A 16,607-nucleotide genomic window follows, 5' to 3' on the forward strand; every position below is an offset into this window, starting at 1 on the left:
TGTGGTCGTTCAGTACAAAGGGTTTGCACTTCTTTAATTTTGTTATAAAACTTTTTCGCCCGCCTTTTATGAACTATTAGTTCAGCTGCAACCACTCTCTTTGCGTTATCGTTAAGGTTAACATCTTTAAGCCTCGTTCCATGTCTTTAGCATTCCGAACATACATCAACCTGGGGTCTTCCAAACTTCAAATTAAAGTTTTCGTTGAAATACTTTAAATAGAATTCGTAATTTAACTAAGTTTTCCAACTCTGGATATTTTTCGACAAAAAAGCTATGAATTTTCTTTACAGTCAAAGATGCATCTAAATAACGTACAGTTTTGGAGGAATAATATGAAACTTTGACCGGAAACGCCTGAATGTGCTGTTTAATTTTTTAAGTCCATTCATCGCATAATGTACGAGGTCTATTATTATGCCTACCTCTAAGATCGTTTGGTTATTTACCTGCCAAAAGTAGGGTGTTCAGGCGCTGAACTTGCTAGTGCGATATGGCATGAAAACTTATAAATGCCTGTTTGCATACGGAAATTCTATTTGAGCCTTTTAAGACAAAGTACGAAAAGTTTGACTTTCTTTCTTGTTTGTTTTCCGCACTTCTCACGCGATTTCTCTCGATTTGTTTAGCTTCCATTAGTCCTTGTAAGTAAGTATCTTGTTCTTTTTTTGTCGTACGGCTAAGTAGATTAGTTAACACACTTTTTCTTTCTTCCTCAGTAAACTGTTCCATGCATTTCTTTGTACAACTAAAAAATAAAATAGCTATTTTGATTTAAACCCAACTTGTTGCTAAAATTTACTAGCCTGACTTATCCCTGACTAGCAGTACTTCGGGTGTAAGCGTATTATAAGTACATTGAGTGTACTTAATATGCGCTAAAAAAACTAACCATACTAACCCAAATTCCTATACAAAAATATTTATTTGTTCAAAAAAAAAAAAAAAATGAAAATAAATAAATAAATTAAGATAAAAAAAATTAAGTCCACTAGGTTATCAAATGATGTACGTATAATGCGTTCTTCCAAATTGCTGCTAGTCAAAGTGTTAAACTTATTAACTTACCTACACGCAGGGCCTACAGCTTTGCATTGACATGTTTACCCGTCTTAAAAACATATGCTTGACTTTGCAAACGTGCTGTTTTTACTGCATTATATTTCCAACTATCAACATTCCTTTTTCTGCTGGCACTACTAGTTTCACTAACTTCTTCATTATCACTAGATAACATAATTTTACTTTAAATTGTTAATAAAACGCTGCTACCAAGCTATTTTTTATGATAAACATACACACGAAGTGAACGCTGTGCGTGCAAATAAGCAACTGGCCACTATTTTGTTGTTGAGATGAAAAACCGTACGACATGGACATGTACGGTTTTTCTCCTCACTAGCAGCCGTGCTACGTTAACGACTAAGTATCTAGTACGGTTTTTAAGCTCAATCGATGAAAAGACAAACTTTAAACAAAATGGCTATCTTACTTACAAATGTCAAATTTTGGACTTGTACAGTTTTCGAACTCACCGATTCAATTTTAGGCAACGGCATGTATTATATTATATTTTGTCTCATGTAGATCCTGGTAAATATTCTTATATTTGGACAGACTTTCTTTGGTTTGATCAACTCGGGAGCAAATAATCTGCTCGCAAGTAATGCCATAGAAAGTTCATCAGTTATGGGACGTCGAAAATGAATTAAAATAACTATTGAGATAGATTTATTTTATTGGTGGAAAGTGGAAAGAGTTTTACAATACTTAAAAGAGAATTTCGTATTGGTGGCCACATTGCAAAACTTTTAAACGAGATAATATCGAAGTTAAAAGAAAAAAATAAATTTAGAGAATAATAAGACTTCTATCGATTACAATATGAAAGCAGAGTTACTTTACCGTGAGGTGAATTAAACGAAAAGCGAAAAAATGATACTTGTGAATGTGGACTGAGAAGGAGACCCAGATATGACCAGTTGAGAGATTAAAATAGCGGATATTTAAAATTACATTAAAATATCAAATATCCCAATAGGAAGAACCGCAGCAGAAAATGGGATCATATTGGAAATGTTAATATGAGTTTATAATGTTAATATGTAAATGTTAAAAATACGCTATAATAAGTGTTATGAATGAGGAATAGTAAATTACATTGCTAGTGTTACTTTTTAAAAAGGGCGAGAAAGCAAAGATCAATTAGTTTAATATATGTCATATAAACATGATAATAGATAGATTTACTAAAAAACTCGACAGTTATCAGCCCAAGAAGCAAGCTGGTTTCAAATATATAGTTGCAAATTATAAAAACAATCATAGAAAAGACAAATTGAATACAATCTTTGGAAAACTTTTATCGATTATAAAGAAACGTTCGGCTCTATCAAGCTATAGGATGTGGTAATCACGCTAATTTACTGCCGAGTAGAGCATCGATACCCAACATTGAATTAAAATATTTAAGATAAAGCAACTTTTCAAGTTGCATTAAAATACTGTACAAACAAAATTAAACTCGGCAAAGGAGTCAGGCAGAGCGAATCTATCTCAACAATGTTGTTTACACTTGCATTCGAGGGTTTATTTAGGAAAATTGATAAAGATACTAAAGGAATACAGATAAATAGGAAAAAATCAGCAAGTAATTAAGAAAACTTTATTTAAACATAAAAAAACTAAATACGTGACAAACGAAAATAACTTACATAATATAAGTTTCGAAATTTTAAATTTTTTTTTAATTTGTAGTTTAAAAGTATGTATTGGTTTTTCTGTTAATTTATAATTTTTTATATTTCAGAATGCTTGTACACAATATTTTGTCGCATGTAATATCGTACATTTTCTTTCTTGCTTTTAATCTTGAATAGACTCATTTATTTACTTAGGTCAAAGACTGAAATTATCAAAAGGTATATTAAAAGTAAATTTATCTCGAAGAATACCGATGCCCTAGGCAATTTTTCAAGGGCATAGAAATATCTCCTGTAAAGGAGGACTCTCACTTAGATACTCAGAGTAATAGAGTGCAGACCATAAACTAGTAAGAGAAATAGAGCACAATACTGGACCAGATGGATAGACGATTTCAAGCGACTGATTGCAAAGAGCTGGATAAGGCTAGCAAAAGAGTCGCAACGATTAGGGGAAAAATCGTGTTGATGACATCAACAATTAAGAAGTGAAAATATATTTTTCTCTGTTTTCATAGAATCTTTTAAATTAAAAAAGAATCCAATTTTTTTTTATTTTATCCTGAGTCATCCAGCTGACTCAAGAAGAGAACAAATATTATATTTTTTTACGGTTTCCAAACCATTCAACTCTTTAAATCACCCCAAAAGAAGTTTTTATCCAAATAAAGCCCTCGCAAAATTTATATCTATCAGTGATCCATCTGTGTGGCCATATGTACTTTAAAACTTTGAAAATTTCCACCGAGCGCCCGTGTTAACCAATTATTTAGTTTGCCAGAAATAATTTATTAAAAAAACATTCTGCCCGACCGAGACAGATGTGTCTAATGGCTATTTGTGCTGAACTTTCTGTGCATTACTTCAACATTAAACCTTATAAATCATGTAAAGTGTTTTAATATGTCCGTACGTATACGCTAGAAACTTTCATCTAACAGAGATGAAGTTTTTACTAAAAATAAGCTTTTGTAATTTATATCCAAAAAAGGAAACAATGTGATTGCGGATTATTTTAAGTGCTAGCTTAAAACAGTAAGCTTGATAATCATGTTGATAAGCCACATTGTTAGCTTTTGTAGAATAATTTAAATATGATGAATAAGAAGTTATTTGAAGGGGTGCCTAATCCTCATTACCATGTAATCTTTTGTCTGGAAAGTCATGTGTATATAGGCGTATTTATAGAAAGACATATTCCCAAATTATAATTTGGTTAAAGTTCAGAAGTTTCTAAGTTTTTTTAAGCAAAAGTAAAGTTATCGTAATAAATTTTATTTAATTTCGTTCTTGGTAATTTAACCATGCTTATTAAATTAAAACAGTAAAGTTAAAAGAAGTTATATTAAAAAATCCAAAAAAGTTATTGCCGCTGCAACACTTTTACGTGAGGCAGAAAAAATTGATTTAGGTTTAGGGGCGTTAAGCCTAAAATACGATAGTTTAGCAATATACTTTATTGACTCTAAAATTTTTATGGATAGTTAGTGCTAGTTTATAAATTATATTTTAATGAGATTGTGCATTACTTATAACGATTTTAATGAATAAATACTAATGTAATTTTTTGGAGATTGAAAAAACTGCGTAGTTATATTTTAGTTAAAGGTTTAATTAGTATAAAAAAGTCAAAAAAATAAATAAATCATTTAGTATTTTACAACAGCATTAAAGTTTGCTACGGATTTAAATTTTAACTTGAATTTTCCATTAAGTTTCGCGGATAGAAGGATAAAAGTGTGTGTTGTTAAAAATTTTAAATGTACTAAACTTTAATTTTGCAAAATGGTTTTTTATTTACAGTACAAATATAAATATTAATGCCATTGTAAATTAAGAGATTTATAAATTATTATTATTTATACTAAGAGACTTATACACATAATGAATTAATATTTAGCAAATATTATCCACTAGTAACCAACAAATAAAAAAGAAATTGCCTGCTTTATTCATATCTAACTATTAACATAATAATAAAACTATTAACAAAATACATTTATAATTACAGCAGACATTATTCACCAATTAAATAAAACTTTAAAATCGCAATCATTTTATTACAAATATACTTTACAAAAACCTAATATTAAAAAGAATTTTTGTGAAGGATAAAATTTTATAAAAAAAAAATTAATTAAATATTTCATATACTTTCAAACTAATTTAATATTTGATAAAGGTTTTTTATTAAAACAGATTTTTACTTAAATAATTCAAAATTAAATTAACAAAAGCAACTTTAACAAAAATATGCAAATCTGTTTAGTAAGTATGATACAGTTTTGTTACAATTAAATGTTAAATTATTAATAAAGGTGTATTTAATAAGCAAATAGTCTTAAAGTTAATAAAAACATTTCAAATCTTTGAATAAAAAAATATCAGTTTATTATTGTAAAATTTCATCTTAGTAATAGATATATAATTAAGTGTTTTACTATTTAATATACCAACTTCTAAAAATTTTCTACGAGGCTTAACTTTTAATCTGAATATTTTATTAAATGAGCTGGATATGAGAATTAAAGTGTAAGTTATAAAATTTTTATATAAATTAAACTTTACTTTAAGCGAACATACCAGTTTTCCACTTTTATTAAAATGCTTTACTACTTACAGGATAAAATTAATGCTGATGCAAGTTAAGAGGAGCTTTATGTAGGTGTAAAAGGGTTTGTACGAAAAAGGTAAAATTTGTGTGAAGTAGATTTCATCCACTGGTAATTTAAGAATTACAAAGAAAAAAAAAAGTTGCTTTATTCATATTTATTATAAAATTTGGTAAAAAAAAATATACTTACTAACTTAAAGATTTAAATTAATTATTAATGACCATCCGTGTAATATTGTAACTGTAAAAAATATTTTTGGAAAATTATATTTTTAGTAATTCGTTTACCTTAAAATTAATTAATTACGGCATTAACTTAATATAAGTAAATCTTCTAAAACTCATTTTGGAAATTTAAAATTACATATTGTAAAAAGGACAATTAAAAAAAATAATATAATATATATATTTATAATTTCAAATAAGTTTTCAATTTCAATTTCTAATAAAGTAAGAATATAAATTTTAGTATTCATTAAAAGTATATTATTTGGAATAAAAGACCTTATTTAAGTGTATTAAAGAGTAAAGGTATTCAAGTAATTAAAATTCACTTTTAATATTATTAACTAAGTTTTCTATTTTCTTAGATTGTCTAAAAATATGTTTTAAAATTTATTATCGTAATTTTTTTTGCAAATTTTGGAATTTTTCAGGTCAAAAATGTATAGGTTCAGAAAGAAATTACTATTAACCTAGAGAATATATAAATTTAATTTGCTTTTTCTAATCTCCATTTATTATAATTTCATTAAAATATATTAGTAATTTTAACTCAAGCTAATTAAAATATTAATGTCAAAAAAATATTAGCCATTTTAATTTAAAAAGTAAATATGTATAAAAGCAGAATTGCATTATTAGTATTAAATAAAAATACTATAATCACCATAAGTTTAACAATAATTAAGAGGAAATATTTATAATCTTAAAAAAAAAATATTTTTTTTAATATTTGTATTTTCTTAAATTATATTTTAAAGTTATCCTAATCACATGTCTAAAAAAGCATTTTTTTCTGATATAAAGAACGTCATTTCTAAATACAGACATTTAAGTAAAAAAATTTAGGTTTTAAACTGGTAGTTTTTAAAATTGTCTTAAGTCTATAAATGCGTTTTCAATTATTCATTAAAAATCCATCAAAGCAAAATATTCTTGTTTATTCCTTAATCGAAAATACTGATAAAAAATTAGACGATACCAAAATAAATTAAATAGCATAACAATCACGTAGAAAGTAAACAGAAAAGAAAAGATGTTGATTTTGTTTGCTTTATAACAAACAAATTCACCAATTTTATACGGAAAGCGTATCTGATGTAGTTATAAATACAAAAGCCGCAGACTCAATAACAAATAACTTCTTTTTCATTTCACGACTGGTTTACAGTTTGATTGATTTTTTTTTTAAGTTTTTAAGTAAATTATCATTGCATGAATACATGTTATAGAATAATATAATTTTTAATGCCTAAGAATTGAATATATGAGATAAATTTAACACAATATACATAATGTTTTAAGAATCGAGTTAACACCTTGTATAGCTCATCAAAATAAATTAGTATTACAAAAATCATTTATTTTAAAAATTCTATTTCAAAAAATTAACAAAAATTTTCAATGTGCTCTTGAAGTTCTTTCGGAGTATTTATGGCTTCTTTACAATACCAATCTTGACGATCTTTTGAGTATCGCCACAGAAGAAATCACAAGGCGTTAAATTTAAGAATCGAGGAGGACAAGAAATGCACCATGTCTATCTTTTTTAAAATGTTTTTTTCAATTCGTAACATTTCAGGTTAAGCAAATCTTTCAGCTTGGTCTTCTCATTGTTTTTTTAAATACTCTGTATCACCAAATCTAACAACTAATTTTGCGAATTTACGTAGGGGTGATTTGTTAAAGGAAACCTGTCGATATAAAATCTTCTAATAAATAAATGAATGAATAAATTCTAGGTAAGAATATTTACGACATTCGCAATTGTTAACATATCGGTTTTTCCATTATTTATTGTTTTACTATCACTTTCATTATGCAAGTTTTACATAGGTGATTTTTGGTATATCAACTCTTTTTGATAAATCTTATAAGCAGTTAAAATAAATGAGTCAACTTTGAATAATTTAGGTAAATTTAATAAGTATTTTACGAGTCAAGGGAATGTGTGTAATAGATGGTCATAGTTACACAGATTAATATTTATACAAACAACACATTAATTCTTTAGATATTCTAACCTACAAACAAATATATACTTAACAATTACACTTAACAATTTTAATTAAGTATATATTTTGCTAAAATAATGAACTAAAATAGGTCACCTCTTAAAAAAAAACCTTTTCGGTTGGCTTGCTAATGTTGTTTTTAATAAAGCGATTTTGTTTTAGTTTTTGCAAGAGCAAGTTTCACTAAAATATGGTAATTTTATTAGAGCCTACATATTCATGGATATCCGGGAACAAAATGGTGTTTTCTAGTAGAAATACGGTTGCGCCATTAACCAATTTTAGTAAAATGGCTAGTGCGATTCCATTATGGAAATTAAGTTTGTTAAATGAAAAGCATTGCGATTTAAAATTCAAAAAAAAAGTGGGCAATTTTTTAAATTATAATTTGTATTGGGATGTTGATTTAAAAAAAAAAAAGCCTAAAAACAATTTTTTGCTAAAAAACTAAATAATAGGAAAAGTATTTATTACTTACAACGAATAAAATAAATTGAATAGTTACAACTACGGTTACAAAAAAAACTTTGTATAATTTTGCTTTATATTTATTAAGGGATATACATTTTAAACAACTTTATATTTTGCAATAATTCAGTAAAAATTCGCGAAATATTAATGCAGTTGTTACGTGTTCCTAATAGGACAACTACATGTAGAATTATATATCAAAATATTTATATATTGTCCGCTATTCTAGCCAATGTGTTAGTTTACAATATATAAATAAATTTCATCCAAAGAGAAATCAGATATAAATTGAACAAGAATTTTAAAAATAGATAATTGATTAGTCATCCTAATGCGCTGTTCAATTTAATTGAGCATAAGTAAAGAAATTCATTAGATGCTTTAAAAAAAATTAAATATAATTTTAAGTGTCATACTTTGTTTAATTATTGCAGGGAACCTGGTACAATTTTTATATATTTTTTAATTTCAAGTTTTAGGGTAATAATTTAAATTTGTCAAAGAAAATATCATAAATTAAAATTAATTTGCTAAAAATAAGTAAAAAAAATTGTTGCCGTGATTTTAAAAATATAACTAATTTACAACATAAATTCAAATTTACATTTATATGAAAAAGTAATGTAAATTATACGCTTAATCCTAAATCCTAAATGTTAATTACACGTACGTCCAATATGCATATTTTAAATATTTTGCGGCAAGCAGATATTGAGTCTTTCGCCAATGTTAAAAAACCCATCAGGTTTCCTATTATAAAACCAAATCTAATTATAAGGCTCGCCCCTGTATACTGCTAATAGGATTTTACGAAAAACTGTGCATCCAGAAAAATTCCTTTTTTAACTTGCATCAGTTAACAGCGTTAAAATTTAATTTAAATCCTCCGAGCAGAAAAGTGTTTTAATAAAAGTGAGATGGAGCCTAAAGTAACTTTTAATAAATTTTATATTATTTAATATAAACCTTAAACTGCTAACTTAATAAAATTGAATTATATATTAACCTTATACAAATTACTATTTAAACTTGAGATTGTATGCACTTAAAGGCCAAATTAATATTTTTCAACTAAAATAAAAATTTGCACTTCGCAAAAGTAATAACTTCTGGACTTTTTTAATTTGACTTCCGTTAACTTTTGTTCCAAGCACTTAAAGAGTCACGGGGAGAGACTTTTTGCAAATAAAACTGTAGCAGGTAAGTTCTTTTAAGTTCTTACTAATTTTTTAAGGGTCTTTGTTAAATGCCCTAAATTCAACTGCTTAAATTATACTCTACTATTATGAATATTCAGCAGATACTTTGAATTGAAAATGAGATTTTTAAAAAGAAATTAATACTAAATGTATATTTATAAATGGAATTTTCAAAAATAAGGAATTTTAAATATAAAAATTGGATGCTTATAGAAAATGACTTTAAATTGTTAAAATTTAAAGTTATGAAAAAGGTGTGTGAAAATTTAATCAAAGGTAGATAAGTAATGGTAACAGTTTCCTAAGAAACTATTCACTCTGCAAGTCTTTGTTTAGAAAATCCAGGTTAAGAAAGGGTAAAGACATTCAATAACGTACATTTAAGCCAGGGCCTAGAGCTCCTGGAAAAACAGAGGAAGCGTAGGCCTGGATATCCTGGAACGAAAAGCTATAAAGAAAATAAACTGGAGCGCTAAGATAACCGAGTACAACAAAGACGCCTGTCTGGATTATCCGAAGTGAAATATACAGATCCAATAGGCCCGGCTTCATGGCTATGGAGCGATAAGGTTCTCCTTAATTGCAAACATATACGTAAAAACGGTTCGGATTTTAGTTTCCGCTCATAAACAACATTTCTATGGCGTTTAAAACCCAATTTTCCATAATGGAATCGATATCCGGGGTCATAAAGCTGGTATATTATAAAGGAATAATAGATCGACCTAATACCTGTCCAAAGTGCATGCAAAACAGATTACTAATTGAGGTCGGGTGTATTAAGGTTCTGACATGGCGTTAAATTCAAGAACAATGCCGATATAAACCCGCGTAACATATCGGACGCTACGGGGTATTTCTTGATATGCCTGTCTGTCTTAGATGTTTCCTGAAGAGCTGAGCCTAGACCTTTGTTCCATAACTAATAAATCAAATTAAAGGGAGTATTATCGATACTAAGACTATACGTTAAAGGATTTCATAACAAGAAATAAATAAGTTGGAATAGAGAAAACGTGTAATCTACTTATCACTGTAGATTATATATAACTTTCTCATATCCTTCTCTTCTTTGGTTTTATTATACAGGATGTATAATTATTGATTCAAGTAACTATGTCTCAGTAATAAATATAACAGGAGCTTTGCAAAGATTAATATAGTCATGATTTGTTATTTTTGATATTATCATAAAACTACATTTTTAATGAGCCAAGCCAGCAAACAGAATTACAAGGCTTTAAAGTAATATGTATATATATACTATAGGGCTTTTTTTTTAAAATGAACCACACTCAATACCTTCTTAAAAAAAACATGTTAATTAAGGGATACAGGGAATGTATAATTTTATATTTAAAAAAGTTCTGTCACCTTATCACTCTCAGCTAACCTCACTTTGATATGTTAAATGGAAAACCCCCATTGTATGAGTTGTCATTGTAAGCAGTATTAAAATGTTTATTCAACAGTGCCAAAAAAACAAATAAATCGGTGACATACCAGCAAATAGTGACAAAAATGCCTGTGAATAATGGATAATTTATCGACCTCAAACTTTTGTATTACAAATAGCTACCCTAACCGTGATACATCATTTAAAGAGCACACAATCTTCTAATTCAATTCTGATCTTCACAATCTAACCAAATCGAAAAAAAAAAAACAAAATAGGCTAACGTATAAGCGAATAGTAAGCAAAAATGTGTGGTGATAAACAGTTCATTGAGTCCTAATATTTTAGTGTGGTGTTGGGATACTATAAATACTATAAGTAAAATACTATAAATAACTATAAGTAAACTAACTTAGCCCCTTTAAGAAATAAATATTAAAATGTGTGTTGTGCTGTATTTGACCTTGCGCTCTGTTTTGTTTTAAAATGCAAGCCTCGTGATTCGAAATATTTTTAGTGATTTACTGGCTTGGATACTGTGTGTATTTAAGAGTAATATAATCGCATTTTTGTGGCAATATGTCTAGTTCGGACGAAAATAGAAGCGCTGAAAGTGAAGAGAAGCTATCTGAATCAGATAATCTTAGAAGGAGACGACGAGGTGTGAGAAATGATGATAATTATCAAACAAATTTAATCAAAAAAGCTAGAATCAGTGGTACTGCGTATAAAGATTATTAAGGCAAGATGGTTGCTGCCAGGCAAATCAGAGGTGCTTGCAAGTAAGTTTAATAAAAGTTATACATTGAATAGCCTAGGTATATAGATAAGTTATTTCTTAGATGTAAAATGCAGTGTTTTACTAAGCTAAATGATGAGCAAAAGCAAATAGTGTTTGAGAATTTCTACAAAATGCATAACAAGGATGAACAGGATATATATCTTCAAGGTCTGATTCATCAGAAAAATATGGCAAACCGAAGAAGTCAGAAAAATTAAAACAGTAAAGTAAGGGAAGTATCTTTTGATCATTTTATTCGCGTTGGGAACTCAGAGTAAAAGTATGTTTTAAGGCTTTTTTAAATTTACATTCTCTATCTGAAAAAAGAATCAAGAGAATAAAATCATTGATTAAAAATAATGTGACTCCCAGAGATAAACGTGGAAAAAATATTAAACGGGCAATGCCGGAAGATCAAAACATATAAATTCGTCAGCACATTGAAAGCTATCCAGTAAAAGAAAGTCACTATTCGGGAAAAGAATATAAATATCTAGATAGTAGATTTAATATAAAAATTATGTACGAAATGTTTAGATCCAAGTATCCTGAAACGAAAATTAAATACAGCTATTATTATAAATTTTTTCGCGAAAACTTTACTTTACTGAAATTTGGGCGTCCTCAAATAGACACATGCATAAAATATGAAGAGTTGAATTTAAAAATTAAAAGTCCCTCTCTAGGAGATGCCTCAAAAAAGTGGCTGTTGCTGAATTGTTGGTACACAAAAAGAGGGCCAACAAGTTTTATACGAAGCTAAAGGATACTATTAAAGAGTGTCACGATAGGGACGACGTGGTAGGGCTCGCATTTGACTATATGCAAAATGTTCATTTACCACATATACCTGTACAAGAAGTCTTCTATAAGACCCAACTAACGGTTAATGTATTTTGCATACATAATCTTAAAACGGAAAATTCTTTTTTTTATATTTATCAAGAGGGACAGGCCAATAAGGGTCGTAATGAAGTATGCACCTTTTTGCTTGATTGTATAAAAAATATTATACCACCCAACATAAAAGAGTTAAGACTTTTTTGTGACAACTGCCCTGGGCAAAATAAGAACCACGCTATTATAAGATTATGTTTGGCCCTTATAGATATGAGGCGCTTCAATAAAATTAAGCATTATTTTCCCATTAGAGGTCACTCCTTTTTGCCCTTTGACAGGGATTTTGGTGTCATAAAAAGATACCTAAAAAAATTTGACAGAATATTTCAAATTCATAAGTACACAGAAATTATTGTCAATTCAAGTGCCAAACGCAAGTTTACTGTAAAAGAAGTTAAACCTAGAGATTCTTGATTTTAAGCAATGGTGGTCTAAGTATTATAAAAAGACAAGCTTGTCTACTGAATCTCAAAAAATAAATGTTCCTCGATCTCAAAAAGCTTCTTTTGCATTCAACATTTAATGATTATGTATATAGCTCTAAAACTTCAGGTTATGTAAGGGCATCGGATTATATTATTAGCATTTTTGGTGTTAATCACTTCCATTTGGCTTTACCGAAACACAACAGCCAATTTAGTATTGAATGGCCCGAAATACCAGCATATCCTGAAGACATGGTGCCAATTTTGGAAACAAAAATAGCCCATTTGCAAAGCCTTAATCAATGGGTACCAGAAGATAAGCAGGAATTTTACGTCCACATTATAAATTCCTGGAAAACCACGAAATCCAAAGCTAAATAACCTGAACCATCTTAATAGAACTGAAAACCATGGTTTTTTCGATTTTGTTTTAAACTTTGTGAGAATAATGTTTTATTTCTATTTTTTATATGTATTATAATATTACTTTAATTTTGATTATATGTATATATTTTTGCGGCTGTTTTTCACAATAAAATTACCATATTAGGGGATTGTATAAAAACCTAAAAAGGTAACTTTGTTTTATAAAATGTATATTTTTGAAAGGACTTAAGTTAATTTTTTTGAAAAATCTGTCTAATAAAGAAAATCCAAAATTCTACATCGATTTTATTAATTTTCACCTTTAACCGAACCATACTAATAAAAAAAACGAGTAATCAATTTAAAATATCAAGAGGTTAAAAAATAAACAACATTTTTCTGTTTTTCTCTAAACTTCTTAATATCACTTACTCCCTTTAAGAAATAATTGATGCAATTGTCTCGCGAATAATGCAGTATATTGTAACGAAATTCGGGAACACACTTTTATTGTCAACGTCAAAAACACTAACCTAACTCGCTTTGACTGTCGTTTAATTGTTTCCAAGGTAAAAACTGACTAAACAATTAAAACTGAATGATTTGTCACGAAGCGCGTCCTTTTTAAAACCCGATGGAACAGTTTCGAAATATTTAGAATTATCTTCATTGTTTTTGCCCAAAGAGACCAATAATTTTAGGAGAATACTGACAGTCAAAGCAAGCAAGTATACAAATTCTAGAAAATTAGAACTACAGGGATTTACAATAATATAACCTAAATAACCTAAATTGGGGCCAAAATGGGGCTCTCAAACAAGATGAACTACCTAAAAACTAAACACTATAGATGAAAATAATAAAGCAAACGTAAGTAGAACCCTAAAGAAACCCTACGAATCAACTTTAACTACACAATACTAATAAAATTGTACAAAAACTAGCAGAATAATTAACGTATTTACATTTTCATAATACTGCTCCCCTCTCAATTTTGATCGTCCCGATCAAACATGGGACCACCTGAGTCATGATAGGGCGCTAGCCGGACGATGTTTACAATTTTCATCTTCGCTGTCGGATGTCGCTGGATACGGTACACCACGTCGTTGATTCTGGTGACCACATTGAATGGACCTTCCCAATCCTTCTGGAGCTTTGGTGACTTGCCCTTCGTCCTCCGTGGATTGTATAACCAGACTTTATCCCCAGGATTAAAACCGGTAGAATTTGCCTTTATGTCATAACGTGATTTCATTCTGTTACTTTCTAGATGAAGTTTATCCCGTGCTTGTTCGTGAACAATTTGTAAACGCTCTTGTAAATGGTCGACGTACTCCTCCAGGGTTTCAGACTTTTGGGGTCTTCCAGTAATAATGTCCAAAGGTAAACGAAGTTCATCACCGTAGACAACTTTTGCCGGGCTTTTTCCAGTTGACTTGTGGATAGAAGAACGATATGCCAATAGGAATGGTTGTATACAGGTATCCCAGTCGGTTTGCTTAGAGTTTACTACCATCCTTAAATAGGTTTCAAATGTCCGGTTAAATCTTTCAACCATTCCATCAGACTGAGGGTGTAGTGGGGTTGTACGGGTCTTATTGATTCCCAGCAACTGGCATACTTGTTGGAATATTTGTGACTCAAAGTTCCTTCCTTGGTCTGAATGTATCTCTCTGGGTACACCAAATCGACAAATCCAGTTCTGGAACAGCACTTCAGCTACTGTCGTTGCTTCTTGGTTTGGAATCGGATAAACCTCGGGCCACTTACTAAAGTAATCCATAACAACAAGAGCATATCGGTTTCCGGAGCTACTAGTAGGAAAGGGTCCTGCTACGTCTATGGCAATTCGTTCAAAAGGTGCACCAACAAGATACTGCATCATCTTTCCTCTTGTCCGGGTTTTTGGGCCCTTGCTTGACGAACACTGCTCACACTGTCGGCACCAGCGTTCAACATCTTGATGACTGTTCAGCCAGTAAAACCGTTCTCTCACTTTTGCCAAGGTCTTACTAACTCCAAAATGTCCTCCGCCGACACCGCCATGAACAGCTTCAAGGACTTCCGGAATACGTTTTCGAGGAAGGACTGTCAGATATGTCTTTTCTTTTCCATCTACGCTCTCCCAGACTCTTTTTAATAATCCATCTTTTATAACCAATGAATTCCATTGAGACCAATAAGCTTTAAGTTCTGGAGATTTGTCAGAAATGTCTTTCCATTCTGGTTTTGAAATTTCTCGAGATTTCAGTTCGTAAATAAGACCAAATACTGGGTCATCACACTGATCTTGGATTAAACTAGCTACATCCCACTCTTTAGAACTGTGAAGGCCAATACGATTACAAGTAAATATCTCTGGATGCTGCTTTGATTCCTTTTTAAAACAATGTTGACATGTTTCAATACAGGGTCTTCTCGATAAAGCATCGGCATTTTGGTGATATGCGCCTTTCCTATGTTCTATTGTAAAGTCATACTCTTGTAATCGTTGAAGCCACCTTGCTATTTGTCCTTCGGGGTTTTTAAACTGAAACAGCCATTTCAACGAAGCATGGTCGGTTCTAAGGATAAATCGTTGACCATACAAATATTTATGGAAATGTTCAATAGCTTTTACTGCTGACAATAGCTCTCGTCTAGTGACACAATAGTTTCTTTCTGGTTTTGATAATGTTTTACTGAAATAAGCTATTACTTGCTCGCCATCTTCATATTTTTGTGATAGAACGGCCCCAATTCCAACATTACTCGCATCGGTATCCAAAATAAAAGTTTGTCCAGGAATCGGATATGTTAAAATTGGAGATGTGCATAGTGCTCTCTTTAACTGTTGAAATGCTTCTTCACAGTCTGTTGACCAACTAAATACCACTTTGTCCTCCGTGAGCTTATGTAGAGGCTTTGCAAGATTAGCGAAATTTCTTACAAATCTTCTGTAATAGGTACAAAGGCCCAGAAAGCTTCTTAACTGGTGTTTGTCAGTGGGTCGTGGCCATTTTTCGATCGCCTCTACTTTATCTGGATCAGTCTTGACACCTTTTTCTGATATTACATGGCCAAGGTATCGAACTTCTTTTTGAAATAAGCAACATTTTTTAGGACTTAGCTTCAGGTTGGCCTCTCGCAGTTTAACAAATACCTTTTGAATATTCTTCAAATGATCTTCAAATGTTTTCCCCAGTATGATAACGTCATCCAGATAAACTAAACATGATTCCCAAGTCATTCCACGTAAAACTGTGTCCATAAGTCTCTCAAAGGTAGCTGGAGCATTGCAGAGTCCAAAGGGCATTACTGTAAACTGCCAAAGTCCTGTTCCAGTCGAGAATGCGGTCTTTTCCTTATCTTCTGGGTGCATCTTTACCTGCCAGTATCCACTCTTTAGATCGAGTGTTGAGAACCATTGTGAACCTGATAGCGTGTCCAGGGTGTCGTCAATTCTTGGTAGGGGATAACTGTCTTTCTTGGTAATATCATTCAGTCGCCGATAGTCTACACAAAATCTAGTGG

The 16,607-nt window shown here is 30.1% G+C and overlaps 1 protein-coding gene and 1 long non-coding RNA gene across 6 annotated transcripts in view; one reads left to right on the top strand and one right to left on the bottom strand.

Annotated features, from left to right (window-relative positions):
• LOC126737935 (uncharacterized) overlaps nucleotides 1–16,607 on the bottom strand; it is a 220,242-nt gene that overhangs the window by 81,864 nt on the left and 121,771 nt on the right. The window lies entirely within an intron of this gene.
• LOC126737936 (uncharacterized) lies at nucleotides 10,758–13,241 on the top strand. Its single transcript, XR_007661171.1, has 2 exons — nucleotides 10,758–11,401; nucleotides 11,462–13,241. It is a non-coding gene; the product is annotated as an uncharacterized LOC126737936 (long non-coding RNA).

This window comes from Anthonomus grandis, chromosome 6, assembly GCF_022605725.1.
Source record: "Anthonomus grandis grandis chromosome 6, icAntGran1.3, whole genome shotgun sequence".
Taxonomy (NCBI): domain Eukaryota; kingdom Metazoa; phylum Arthropoda; class Insecta; order Coleoptera; family Curculionidae; genus Anthonomus; species Anthonomus grandis.